This window comes from Cottoperca gobio, chromosome 24 (genome assembly GCF_900634415.1).
Source record: "Cottoperca gobio chromosome 24, fCotGob3.1, whole genome shotgun sequence".
Lineage (NCBI taxonomy): Eukaryota > Metazoa > Chordata > Actinopteri > Perciformes > Bovichtidae > Cottoperca > Cottoperca gobio.
The window spans coordinates 10,765,980-10,780,296 of NC_041378.1; the positions used below are offsets into that span (position 1 = coordinate 10,765,980).

At 35.3% G+C, this 14,317-nt stretch overlaps 1 long non-coding RNA gene across 1 annotated transcript; it reads left to right on the plus strand.

The window, feature by feature from the left end:
* Positions 1 to 1,656: 1,656 nt before the first annotated feature.
* Positions 1,657 to 6,603, plus strand: LOC115028781 (uncharacterized). The gene is made up of 6 exons (XR_003834587.1): positions 1,657 to 1,963; positions 3,936 to 4,019; positions 4,141 to 4,187; positions 5,193 to 5,282; positions 5,653 to 5,745; positions 6,116 to 6,603. It is a non-coding gene; the product is annotated as an uncharacterized LOC115028781 (long non-coding RNA).
* The last annotated feature ends 7,714 nt before the right edge of the window (positions 6,604 to 14,317 follow it).

Consider the following 14,317-nt stretch of genomic DNA (forward strand, 5'->3'; position numbering starts at 1 on the left):
CAAAGACACACATAAAAAAAAACTAATTAAAAGTCATTCATTCAATAAATGTTTTCCTAATACATTAATTAGACTAGAGTCTGTTAAATCTTTCAGAACCTTGGAAACAGGAACATATCCTATATATGAAATGTATGTTTGAATAGACCAAGTACAGTGTAGCCATGGGCTACAGTGCAGAGCAGCAACATGTAGGGTCACTCATTTAGACCAATTGCAGGTAAGGGGAAAAAAGCCAGTCAAGAATATGTCATATATGTCTGTGTCTGTTTGTCTTCCTGTCTGTTTTTTTTTTGTGAAGATGTACCTACATGTACCTACATGGCAACATTGATTCCATTAAAATAAATCTATTATTTCTGCGTAGTTTACATGTTCCACCTTGGTGGAATTTTCTGGAAATTAAATATGGGGAGACTTACTGCAACACTGCAAGCTTTAATGAACTATGGGTTGTTTTAAACATGAACAATGTTGGAACACACTGATGCTATTGCTGCAGTGTCATTGGACATTTGGATAGCAAACAGTCTGTCATTACTTCCCATGAATACTTATACATAACAAGGAATTACTGTTATTTTTGCATTGCAAAAAAACAAAAACCACTAAGCCACCATTTTGTAGTTGGCAGTAATTATGAGGAACAAAGTCTGGTTTCACTTACATTATAGTTACTTCTGAACAAGGAAAATCCAGACATTAAGAAAAAGCAACTTGACTGGAGTTATGACTTATTAAAAAGCATTAACCTTTAAAAAAGATGAAAAATGCAGTCAATTGAAACAATCTCAAAGCATGGTCTTAATAGGTAATACTGACACCTGCTGGAAAAGAAGTTAAAGTTAAGTCAGGTTACTACAGTATACAATACACACAGCACACACAGCACATACATATACATCGCACCCTGAAAAAGAATCATTCTAAGGTTTTACATGTCATTTATGTAAGCCACCCATCCATCTTATGACAACAGGCTGGTGAAGAAAAAGCCGTTGAATTGTTGTGTGATTGATATGTTGAAAGCTCGATGTGAGATAACAGGGTGTGGGTGAGGATTTCCTGTTGTTTTATATTTCCTGTTACATATAAATTAAAATAAAGGCTGTAGGAGTTGTGTTACGGAGAAGAGCAAGGTGTTAGCAGATAACACATAAATACATTTAGTATTTTATAGGAAATATGAACTATTGGATAAATGTAGCAGGAAGGTTTCAATCAATACGACCGAGTTTTAGTTTTTTTAAATAAGGGCTCCAAACTTTATTTGGAGGTCATTTATCAGCTTTATGTCATTCTTATTCTTATCTCTAAATATGCAGATATTTATTTGACTAGTGTCGTATGCTGCAAACATTGTAAATCCCTTTGAGGCAAATTTGATATTTTGAGATATAAAAATAAAATGTCTTTACCTAATATAAATAAATATAACATCACTTTTGAATGTTAAATAATTGAATTTGAAAATAAATGATTCATGATAATATGCCACTTATATTATAGCGTTCTCAATATCAGCTAAATTGGTCTAATTGTCTATAGAACACTATCACATTTACATAGACGACGTTATACTGCCTATACAAAGAGGCCGGAAGTTTCCATATCTGACCACAACACATGAGTGTATGGGTGCATCTCATATATGGTAACGCTTGCTACATGATAATGAGAACAGAAACACTTGATGTGGTAAGAAAAAGAGAGCAACACTGTTCAGTTCAGTTGTGTTCACCACTATAGGGAAGGAGAAGGACTCTTCTTTGTCTGTGAAATGTTCTTAGATGGTTTAATGTCTCTAAAAGATGTCTAATCTCTAATCCAACCAACCAAAAATGGATCATCAGGTTTTTTTCACTCAACTGAGATGTTGGACCAAAGTGTACTAACGTGAAGAGATGAAAAGGCAGTAGCCCACATTCTGGACTCAAGACACAGAAGAGTCTCAAGAAAAGAGGTATGATTTTTATTTAGTTTTTGTGGCTAATGAAGAAAAATGTTATGTACTTTTTTGGGAACTCATGATGAATCATGTGTCATCAGTGTATAGGGAATACTTTTAAATAAGTAGTATTGATGTTTTGTTACTTTTAAAATGTTCCCTGAATAATATAGTTTATTTTTACTCCGAATATGAATAGTTTGGTAAGTAAGAAATTAATCAGAGATTGTTCCTTCAGTAATAAAAAAAACAAAGCCTGACAAAAATGAAAAACAGTTATAAGAAATAATATAACATGGAAAAGGTGTTTTATAATTATTAAAATATAAATATAATATATAATAATTAATAGCATTTTGACAGTCTCAACAATGCTGAATAGATCATCGCATAAAGAAACGTAACACTCACGTGGTCCAACGTCACCACGTGGTCCTACGTCACCACGTGGTCCTACTTTACTACACTTGCGCGATATCAAGTGTTAGAGCAGAAGAATAAATAAAAACATGGCTTCGTCCGAGGAAATAAAAAGCTCTGTAAGTTTTAAGCTAAAATGAACATATCTTTAACCGTATTTGGTTAAGTATTTGTAAGTGCTGGAGTTTTGACAGTTATTGTTTGTATTTGGACTTGACTTGGTGATTTAATCGCAGTTGAGGTTTTGTTAGCAACATTAGCACTGCTAGCATTAGCATGTTGACGATGTCTACATTAATTAAAGCAATTTATTGTTAGTGGTACAAAACATGCTGAATTTCTTTGTCAAATTCTCATTTGGAAATTTTGATTTCCAAGAGGAAGTGGTTGTTGCGATAAGCGAACTTCAAAACTATATGCCCGATGGCCTACGGGCCATTTTATAGAGAAAAGAGGGAGAATTTTCTAGCTCAACAACGGAGGCTGGGATTTCTTTAAATCACAAAAAAAGCAGATGAGTGCTTTTCTTTCCGACCAATTTCATTATTAAATCTAAACAGGAAAATATTGGCAAAAATACTAGGGTGGCATCTTGATGTGTGTGTTACCACTGTTAGTGTCTGCAGATCAAGGACGTAATTCATGCAGTAATGTAAGGTGGTTATTAAATATACTACAATATGGTGTTGAAGTAAAAGGCATTGGTTGTATCATTATATGCAGAAAAAGCTTTCGATAGGATAGAATGGCCATACTTGTTTAATATTCTTGTCAATTTCGTATCATTTATCATTTAAAAGATAGACACAAAATCTAGGCCGCTCATTCTTTTCATGATTCTATGGGTCACTCTCAGGCATAATGAAAGAACATACAGCTAAAGTTAAAACAGAATGACTTTGGTAATGAAATTGAAGATAAAGAGTGGGATGATATGTGGCTCAACCGATCCGGCTGTTTTACCTCTAAAAGAGTAAAGGCACTTCAATTTATCATACTAAATATTATCGACTACATATTACCCCTAGTGAGACGCAATAAAGTGAACCCAGGTTTATCAAAGTTTTGTGCAAAAATAACAAGGCACATTCATTCACTGTTTACTAAAATGTGTATATATTTACAAATTCTGGAAAGAGGTTCTTAAAGAAATCAATGACATAATGGTCAGACAGTGAACATCTCTCCCGCGTTCTTGACATAAATAATCCACAAAAATGTTTCTCAAAATCTATTAAAACTCATGAAAATCCTCCTCTTCTGTGCAAAGAGATGCATGATATGCCTCTCGAAGCTCACGGCTTATATTTAACAGAAAAAAACGTTTCCGTTTTATCAAGTTTGTAGTCCTTGTACAACTAATTTAGGATCTGATTGTGTACGAACAATAACAGCAGGGCTCTGTGGTCTGGAATGGGGACAGTAGATGATTTATTTTCAATGCATTGTGTTTGTAAATTCCTGTTTCGTCATTTGAACAATAAAAATCAAAAAAAAGTTTGGTATCGTAATATGGCAAATAAATGATACATTTCATTATCGTAATACATTTTTGATGACATTGCAGATTCCCGTCCAGTGTGTGGACAATCCTTGTGGTTCTAATGCTACGATCGTCTATGATGACGTTACACACCTTTATTCTCAACATGTAAGGTTTTTTATCATTTAGTTTGAAGTGAAGGGTGAAAGTCTATTCAGATATATGCTCCTAAATATTAATGTTTTATGTAGTGCATGTTATATGTTTTCTTTTGTTTTTGCATGTCAAGGACACCATAGATTGGACTGCTTCTGAAGAAGGACACGGCCCTCACAGGTTAGTTAAAGCAAAGCGATTAAACATAGATTTACATAGGACACGTATAAAGACATAAAGACAAGATATGAAAGAAAGACAAGGGGTTATAAAAAAATCGACATAAAAGACACATAAATAGAATTTGAAAGGATCATAACAAATAAAAGAAAAAGGCTAAAATAGAATAAGGCAGATTAAACAGTCAATAAAAAAATTACAGGGCAGCTGCAGTGCATGTTATGAATAAATAGTCACAAATTGAACTCGCAATGAGTATTGATTTAAAATAAGTGAGAGTTTAAGCTCACCTCAAGTTTTCTGGGAGTTTGTTATTTGCTTCGTAGAAACTGAATGCTACCTGTGTTGTATTTGTATTTTCACTTGAGCTCATAACGGAGCAGCAGATCCAACATTTATTTTGGCCTTAAACCATTCAGTACTTTATAAACCAACAGCAGGCAGTATTTTAAAGTAAAGTCTTTGACACACAGGAAGCCAGTATTAAGATCTGAGAGCTAGAGATTTGTGATCCACTCTCCTGATCGTAGTGGGGACTATCAGCTGTCTGATCCACTTTACTTCAAGCCTACTGAAGATAAACTCAACTTTTTCTAAAACCTGCTAAGACTTAAGTCCTTTAAGTTGTGATACATATTCAAGGTGAAAGCAGGCTGGCTTTGTAATCGACTTAATGTTCAAAATTTAGATCTGAGTCTGATTGCACCAAGACTTGGTTCTTGTTGCACTGAAAGCATTGACTGCTTTAGCACTTCTGATTTCTCTCTCCAAATATCCTTTTCTCTGTTACAGACCAAGAACCTGGAATGTGAAATAGTTCTTACTGCTTATGTTTCTGATAGCGGCGTCTCCCTCAATTAGAGTTAATGTGATTTCACTTGTACACTTTGTACATGCAATGTGTTGACTTACTCACTTTAGTAATATTATCATCCATATCTGTTAATACTACAAGGCTAAACCTATCTAATGTATTTCTCTCTCTGTGCATCTGTTGTACTGTAGTTCTGTGCAACCTTTCCAATCTGCCCGTTATCAGAATGAGGACCCTGCCGCTCAGGATCCTGAAGAGACGGACAGTACTTCATCATCCAGGTAAAAAAAACAATCTTCTTTTAATCTACAGTCGCATATGAAGCTAATAATTAAATGTGTCACATTTTACAGCTTTAATCCATTTTCAGCTGTTATTAGGACTCATAGTACACAATAAGTTATGTATTTGACATCTCATCACAAGGTGTTGTGGACATGGTGGAAAAGTCTTTTTTTAGCCAGTCATTAGTATTTAGTAAAGTATGTGGAAGTACGGAAGTTTTGGAAGTTACTGTTTGTAATTGAATGTGAGGATGAAATTCATCATTAGTTAAGCAATTTGCTTTCAAAGTGGAACAGTTTGGTGTTGTAATATGGGAAATATATGATACATTTTCTTATTTTTAATACATTTTTGACGATACTGCAGATTCCCATCCAGTGTTTGGACAATCCTGATTCTAATCCTGTGCTACCATTTCATACCCATTCTGAGAATGCTACTCAGTTATTCACCATCCAGGTAAATTGTTTTATATATATATATCTTCTTTCAATCTATAGTTGTATGAGGCAGATATTTACATATATTGCATGTTACTGTAAATCCCAGCTGTTTTGCAGTCAAATGTCAAATTAGGACTCACAGTACACAGTTATTATTTGATGGCTTATCAGGCTACATGTGGTGGAAAAAGTCATTTTATTTGATTCATTTATATTTTGTAGTTAATTTTATTTAATTGTTATGTTAGGATGTTATTTTTGCATGTATGTATTATTGAATAGGTGGTACACTTGTGTTCAATTTCATGTTACTGGATCGGTTGTAATACCTGTGTTTATAACATCAGTTATCAAGCCATTCTAAACTTCTCTGTTGTATTTCCCAGTCTTCAGGAGGAGGAAAAGGAGGAGGATGACTAGAGGCCTCTACAGCCATCATCCATGTCAAATTAAGACTTCAGGAAGTTAATGGTCACGGGCCAAGAGTCAGACACAAAACTGTATTTTGTAATGAGAATTAGCATTTTTACAATTTGGTGTTTGTTAAACAAAACACATAATATGTGAGCTTCAGAGGTGCTGGTAGCATTTGTCTTGTTGTTTCCCTGTTTCCATGTTACTGTATGTTAAACTAAGAATCTGATAGCTATGCATTTAAGTTCACACGATAGTGGCATTATTTATTCTAAAGTGAATAAGCAAATTCCTAAAACTTTCCAAACTATTTCTTTAAGCTTTATTCTGAACTACACTAAAAGGTCAACAACAATTGTTGTTGTCTTGCATAATGTTAGAAAAATCCAACATAGACACTATGTACACCAATAAAAAGTTGTGAAAATGCTTCAAGCTCAATAAAAAATGGTGTTTGTCATATGGATCAGACGAGCCTTTATTTTACAGAGTGTGAACCACTCAAATTAAATAGATACACAGTCACAATTGATTACTTACACTCAACATTTCCAATGGATCAAAATGTATGTTCTGGTCTGTCAAAATCAAGGGGTGAGGGTTATCAATAACACCACATTTTACTGACCTTTAACTGCCTGTGCAAAAGTATTTGCGGAAGTATGTGTCATTATTCCATCCCAGACAATTCCCTCTCCTCTATTCAGGGTGTGAACAAGTTTAGATGGTATGAATCATAACCACCAAGTAGACATGTTACTTATCTGGAATTTTTCTCAGTTGAGACACTGGACCAAAGCAGACCAACATGAACGGAGGGAAAGTCTAATCAACGTTTTCTACAAGGATCTCAAGAAAAGAGGTATTTAGAAATATATATATATAGTATCTTGTTCTATATGCTGATGATAATTATGAAGTAATTTTCATTTAGTAAGAGAAATCAAAATAGTTTTGGATTAGGGAGGAGTAGTGCAGCGTAAAAAGTGCTGTGAACAAGTAGTTTTGATATTTCTTATGGAGGGAGAAGGATACATTTATTTTTTATTACAGGTAGTGTTGTTTTAAAAATAAATACTAATATAATAATGTAAGAGAAATTAATCAGAAATCCTTTCTTCTGTAATAATAACAACAAAGTCTGATACAAATAAACCTGCAAGTTTAAACGTTTTATGCTGAAATTAAAGTAACTGTAAAAGTATTTGGTCACAATTGATTAGTAACACTCAACATTTCCTATGGATGAATTATCTACATCTATGTTCTGGTTTGTCAAAATCAAGGTGTGAGGGTTAAAGGTTCAATGTGTAAGATGTGGCTAGAATTTAAGTTTATAACATTAAAAAAAATGAACTAACATGAGGAACAGAATGTGAAGAGGTAACAGTGTTGACGTTATGTCAAAGTCATATCTACAGACATTAGCTGCTAGTCATTTAATACCACTTGTTCCTCTAGAGGCGACAGTGAGGCAATGTAGCCCCAGTCTGACCTCAGGACAGAGAGGGAAGAAGTAGAGCTGCACCAAACACAGCCATGATGGGGTGTGTCTGCCGAGAGCTGCTCTCCTCCCCCGGCGGGCTGCTCTGCTCTCCTGGTCGTAAGGGAGGAGGAGACAAGTTTTAGTCCAATAAAAACACTAACGAAACGTAATGTGACACAGACTGTGCAGCCCCTGTTAGTGCCACAGTATACACACACAGACGGGTAAAGTAAACTATAGGCCGACACCAAGTGGAGATTATACAATAGAAGAGTTATTTTTTACCGGTTCTAAGAGTTTCAGCCATTTGATGGAAGTTTGCATATTCTTGCCCAGGTTTGAGTTACTAGCTTTTTTTGATGACTGTAAATTTAGATTGTATGGACCCAGTAGTAGAGGTGAAATGCTCTCCCCTATGGATGTATTAAACACATTGCACCAGATTTGGCTGACCTTTAACTGCCTGTGTAAAACTACATTTGTCGCAGTGACATAACATTTAACCATACTTTAGTATTAAATAATAAATGGTTCAGGAACATAATAGTCAAAATACAATATATTAAACATGGCTTATTATGTGCACAATTCAGAACAGTACTGTTATGGGCCACAGTTTAATATGCTTTGACTTGGTTACAATCTATATCAAAGCAACTGAAAGAAACACTTGCATAGTGTGGCTCAAATTACAACAGCACATTTCTCAAAAATTGTGAAATCCTCCATCCCACTTAATGGCAGTATTCCAACTTTTAGATTAATTTTAAACTGGAAAGCACAATGAGTAATCTGCGACCTGCTGACCTACCGGACATTACAAAACACTCGGGACAGTCAGCTGATTGTCTGACACTGTATCTTAAAGAAAAGCATAGTTAATGCATTTGCTTAACCCTTGTATTATGTTGAAAACAAATTACGTTAATTAGGTTTAGGGTCATATTGACCCTTACTGTGTAAATACACTCAAAACAGTCAAATAACCAGGTAAAACCAATAAGAACCTCAATTTAGATGATATGACTATTCAGAAAAGGGACATATAATACATTTTTTATTCAACATCCAAAAATCCAACACTATATTCAACAATTCTTTACATAACATTTTTCCCTCATGACACTTTTCTTTTTTTAAATTTATTTAACTTTTTTCTCTGAAATAATATTTTTTATTTTTTATTTATTTAATATTCTCCTCACATTCTCAATGCTCACCACATGATCAGCAGAATGTAACTGTGTGCTTTCTGCAGATCTAATTCTTGCATTTCACACAATTCACGCAGTTCTTGTTTTACTGAATGGAACAAGGCATCTTGACATCTCTGATCGCAGCTAGTTTGTCTCTTTCACGCCGACCAGCTCTGGTGTCATGGTTGTCAAATCGGATCACCTGAGATATCATGTGAAATGACTCCAGAGACATTGTTGCTCGAAAGATTGGCCTTCCATTCTCTTCATCCCACAGACTGGCAGCTGCTTCTCCTCTTGACTTGTACACTGCGGCTAATACCAGGATTACAATGTACGCATGCAAGTCAATCTGATGCAGTGGCTTCCATGTCTCTTGACATACACGCCTCCTCTCCAAGTTGGTCATGTCCAGTATGATCCTCTCTATTGGTGGGGATATGAAGAGCTGAAATGCTGATTGAATATCATCAACTCGTGTGGCAGCAAATCTTGTATGGCCTGGAGTCATTTTGATGACATTGGAAGATGACAGTCTGCCTCGGCTTTGGTGTGGTGATGTTGACCATTTTATGTTACCATCTTTAGATGCACATGTCACTTCTGTCGGGGATTGCTCCATTCCTTGGTTTTTATCTGATGGAGAGACTATTGCAGGATCGTCCACTGAATCATCTTCATCGTAGGAAAATTCATAATCTAGATCGTCAATAGTATTGTCCTCGGTCTCTGAAACCTCTTCCTCTACATCACTATCACAGTCCAGAATCTGTGATAAAGCTTCTTCAGTTGTAAATCTTTTGGAGCTCATTTTTTATTGTGTGTCTCAGAGAGACGGCATTACAACACTGACAAGACAAGCGTGAGAAAGCTAACTCCTCCTAATTCACACACACACCTGGTTCTAAATGGGTGTTCAGAGCCAGTCAATATGTGAACAAATGCAATCAAAATAAAGGGCATCAAAGAGACATGTTTTGTTTGGGTCTGAACAGCTACCTACCCACATCAAAGTGTCTTTGTATACAAACTCTGCACAGACATTCCACTACACATCTAAGTGTTCAGATATTACACCCCAGTTCATGACCCTAAATGAGGAAAAGTCAACCAGTTAACCATTACTTTGGTCAACTCAAAAACTGAAATGTGTCAAATTGACCCTTAACATAATACAAGGGTTAAGTTGTACTACATTAAAAAAGTGTTGAGTTACATTAACTTTAACAAGTTTAGATACAAAGCTTTTGCTGAAGGTCAGGTGGACAGGTAGTGTGACCTCAACGTATCACACCTATTCAAATCATGTGTCATGCAAACACAATTATCCAAATCTTTCTTTGACCAAGTCTGTTTAGTTTCCTGGACACCAGGCTTTCTTTGTATGTGTTTCCTCATTCGGCAGTGTTGTCAATTGGTGAAGATGTTTTTTTACTTTGCTTGTGTTTTGCTTTGTTAAAGTGCGAGAGTTATCACGATCACATTAGTGTTGGGATTTTATAGAGAACTGAAACAAGGATTTGCTGATCTTGGAATTATTCTCTTGGTGGAATACAGAAGTTCTTACAGTTTCATTATTTCCAAAATAATAACTCCTCCTCCATTAAGTATTGGGAAGTTTAGATGGTATAATTACTTGTTCTCAGTTGAGACAGTGGACCAAAGCAGACCAACATGGACGGAGGGAAAGTCTAATCAACGTTTTGTACAAAGATATCATCAAAAAAAGGTATGTTGTGTTTTTGGCTAAAGTCATTTATACACAAAAAAATATATAGTATGTTGTCTTACATGGTGATGTTCTTCATTCTGTAATAAAAACAACAAAATCAGACACAAAGAGAATACAGAAGAGAAACAGAATAACTTAGCAAGCAAAGGGTTTCATGTAATTATTGAAATAGAATTTGACATTCTCAACATTGCTGTACAATAGTTAACATAATATTGCATAAAATACAAAATTCTCACGTGGTCTGACTTCACAAAGCTGGTATAACGTACCATATATTTTTTGAGAAGCCGTAAATTGTGTCTGATGACGTAACGTCATCAGACGCAATTTACGGCTTCTCAAAAAATAAACCATGTGCGCTTAAACAAGAGGAAGAAGAACGAGAACATGGCAGACTTCGAGGAAATTCCAATCTGTGTAGGTTTAAACATTTTAGGCTGAAATGAACATACCATTACAAGTATTTGGTAAATTATGTGAAAGTACTGCAGTTTGGGAAGTTACTGTTTGTCTTTGGACGTGGACGTGGATTGACTCGGTGAAACGAGTCAAGTGCGTTTGTTTGAAGCATTAGCATTTAGCTGCATGCATTAGCATGTTGGGTAATTCATCATTAATTAAGCAATTTCCTGTGAAAGTGGTACAGACGGTATTGTTATGTGGGAAATACATGACACATTTTGATTTCTTCATAAAACATTTTTGACGATACTACAGATTCCCATCGATTGTGTGGACAATGCAGATGGAGCTGACGGTGTGGTCATCTATGACGATGAAACATTTCCTATTTCTTTTCAAGTAAGGTTTATACCCTTTTATTTGAAGTGCACAGTGTAAATCTATTTAAATATATGGTCTTAAATAATAAATATTTATGTAGTGCATGTTATGTGTTTTGTTTTGTTTTTCTTGCATTGCCAGGATGCCGTAGAGCGGATTGCTTCTTGTGACGGACAAGGCCCTAACAGGTTAGGAAAGGCACATTTGTTCATAGCTGCTGTTAATAACAAGGCAATTAAACAGTGCTTTACATAAGACACGAAAGCATGAGGACAAAAAAACACACAAGGCAAGTCTAGATCTGCTTGGAAGATGTCGACGACCCTCAATTATTTATTACCTAAACCTGGTTATTTGTAACTTGGTATCTTGGTATTACCTGGTTGAGCCCTTGGTGTGAACGGGGTATTAGAGGACAAGAGGACCGTAACTGCAGCCTGGACATCAATACATAGTCCAGTACAAATGCATTTTTTATGGCATAGAATTTTTTTATATAATAAATCAGATGTCAGGAAAGTCAGTAAATGGTTATAACTCAATTTTGACCAAATATGTGTAGTTACTGTGTTCGGCCTATGTATAACAGCATTGCACCTGCTATGCAGTATTTTAAATATATGTTTATCTCATGTTTCTAATAGCTGAATCTTCCACAACCTAATGTGATCTAACTTGTACACCTTACTCACTTTAGTAATATTATCATCCATATCTGTTAATACTACAAGGCTAAACCTATCTAATGTATTTCTCTCTCTTTGCATCTGTTGTACTGTAGTTCTGTGCAACCTTTCCAATCTGCCCGTTATCAGAATGAGGACCCTGCCGCTCAGGATCCTGAAGAGACGGACAGTACTTCATCATCCAGGTAAAAAAACAATCTTCATTTAATCTACAGTCGCATATGAAGCTAATAATTAAATTGTTATTTTACAGCTTTAATCACTTTCAGCTGTTATTTCTGCTTTGCTTTTTCTTGCAAACAAATTGCCTAAAAAGTAAAATTAGGACTCACAGTACACAATAAGTTATGTATTTGACATCTCATCACAAGGTGTTGTGGACATGGTGGAAAAGTCTTTTTTTAGCCAGTCATTAGTATTTAGTAAAGTATGTGGAAGTACGGAAGTTTTGGAAGTTACTGTTTGTAATTGAATGTGAGGATGAAATTCATCATTAGTTAAGCAATTTGCTTTCAAAGTGGAACAGTTTGGTGTTGTAATATGGGAAATATATGATACATTTTCTTATTTTTAATACATTTTTGACGATACTGCAGATTCCCATCCAGTGTTTGGACAATCCTGATTCTAATCCTGTGCTACCATTTCATACCCATTCTGAGAATGCTACTCAGTTATTCACCATCCAGGTAAATTGTTTTATATATATATATCTTCTTTCAATCTATGGTTGTATGAGGCAGATATTTACATATATTGCGTTACTGTAAATTCCCAGCTGTTTTGCAGTCAAATGTCAAATTAGGACTCACAGTACACAGTTATTATTTGACGGCTTATCAAATCAAATCAAATTTATTTATATAGCCCAATATCACAAATTATACATTTGTCTCAGTGGGCTTTACAAACTGTACAGGTTACGACACCCTCTGTCCTTAGACCCTCGCATCGCACAAGGAAAAACTTCCTAAAAGAAACCCCATAATTAAAGGGGAAAAATGGAAGAAACCTCAGGGAGAGAAACTGAGGAGGGATCCCTCTCACAGGACGGACAGACGTGCAATAGATGTCGTGTGTACAGGATAAACAACATAGTACAAATACAACATTTGACAGAAATTATGTTGTGTTGAAAAAGAGAAAGTTTGGATGAATCAAGGAAAATGTCAAAAAGGCTTCCCGGTGTCCAGCAGGACCAGGGCAGCAGGCGCAGCCACGATTCATGATCCTGACGTAAACTTTATCAGTGGCAACCTGCCACATGAGAGACACAGAAACTCCGGGGCATGATGCCTCAATCCTAAACCTAAACTAAACTATAACTCTTTTGAAAGCCTTGTTCTTACGCTCTCAAACCCAACATGGAAAACAATAAAGCTAATTTTATTTGTTACTGTGTACCGCCCTCCTGGTCCGTATTCTGAATTCTCAGAATTTTTTATCAGGTTTAGTTCTTAAAACAGATAAAGTAATTATTGTAGGTGACTTTAATATTCATGTGGATGTTGATAGTGACAGCCTTAATAATGCATTTATCTCAATATTAGATTAAATTGGGTTCAGTCAGAATGTACATGAACCAACTCACTGTTTAAACCACACTCTGGACCTTGTTCTGGGATATGGTGTTGAAATTGAAAGTTTATCAGTGTGTCCACATAATCCTCTTTTATCAGACCATTTTTTAATAACTTTTGAAGTCCTGTTACTGGACTACAAGCCAGTAGGCAAAATATCCTACGCTCGATGTTTATCTGAAAGTGCTGTGACTAAAGTTAATTTTGTTTTACTGATTACCAGCCCCTTTTTAAAATGCCCCTTTATGTACATATGCAGCAACATAGAAGCTATTTTTCCAGTTTTGTTTCTCATATTAGAGTTTAACTACAACACTTTTCTTTCTTATTTCTCAGACTTCAAGAGGAGGACGACACAGGTGTACTGGAGACGCCTACCCATTTACACTTCTGACAATGGGCCAGCAGCATGAGTTTTTATTTTATTGTGCAAATACAATTTTGCATGTACTGTATGTACTGTGTATGACAACACCTTATATGTATATAAATGTATAATAAAATGTACACTGGTTTTTAATTCATGTTATCCTTGATTAATTTCTAGAAAAGTGTTACATGTATGTACGTTTTAACATATCGCTTGCACAAAATAAAATCCCCACCATGATGTACTTGTCTATATACTGTAATAGCAATTTAAATGTCTACTGTTTTAATGATATATAAGTTTCCTATGTTAAACAAGCCAACTGCCATTTGATGCTA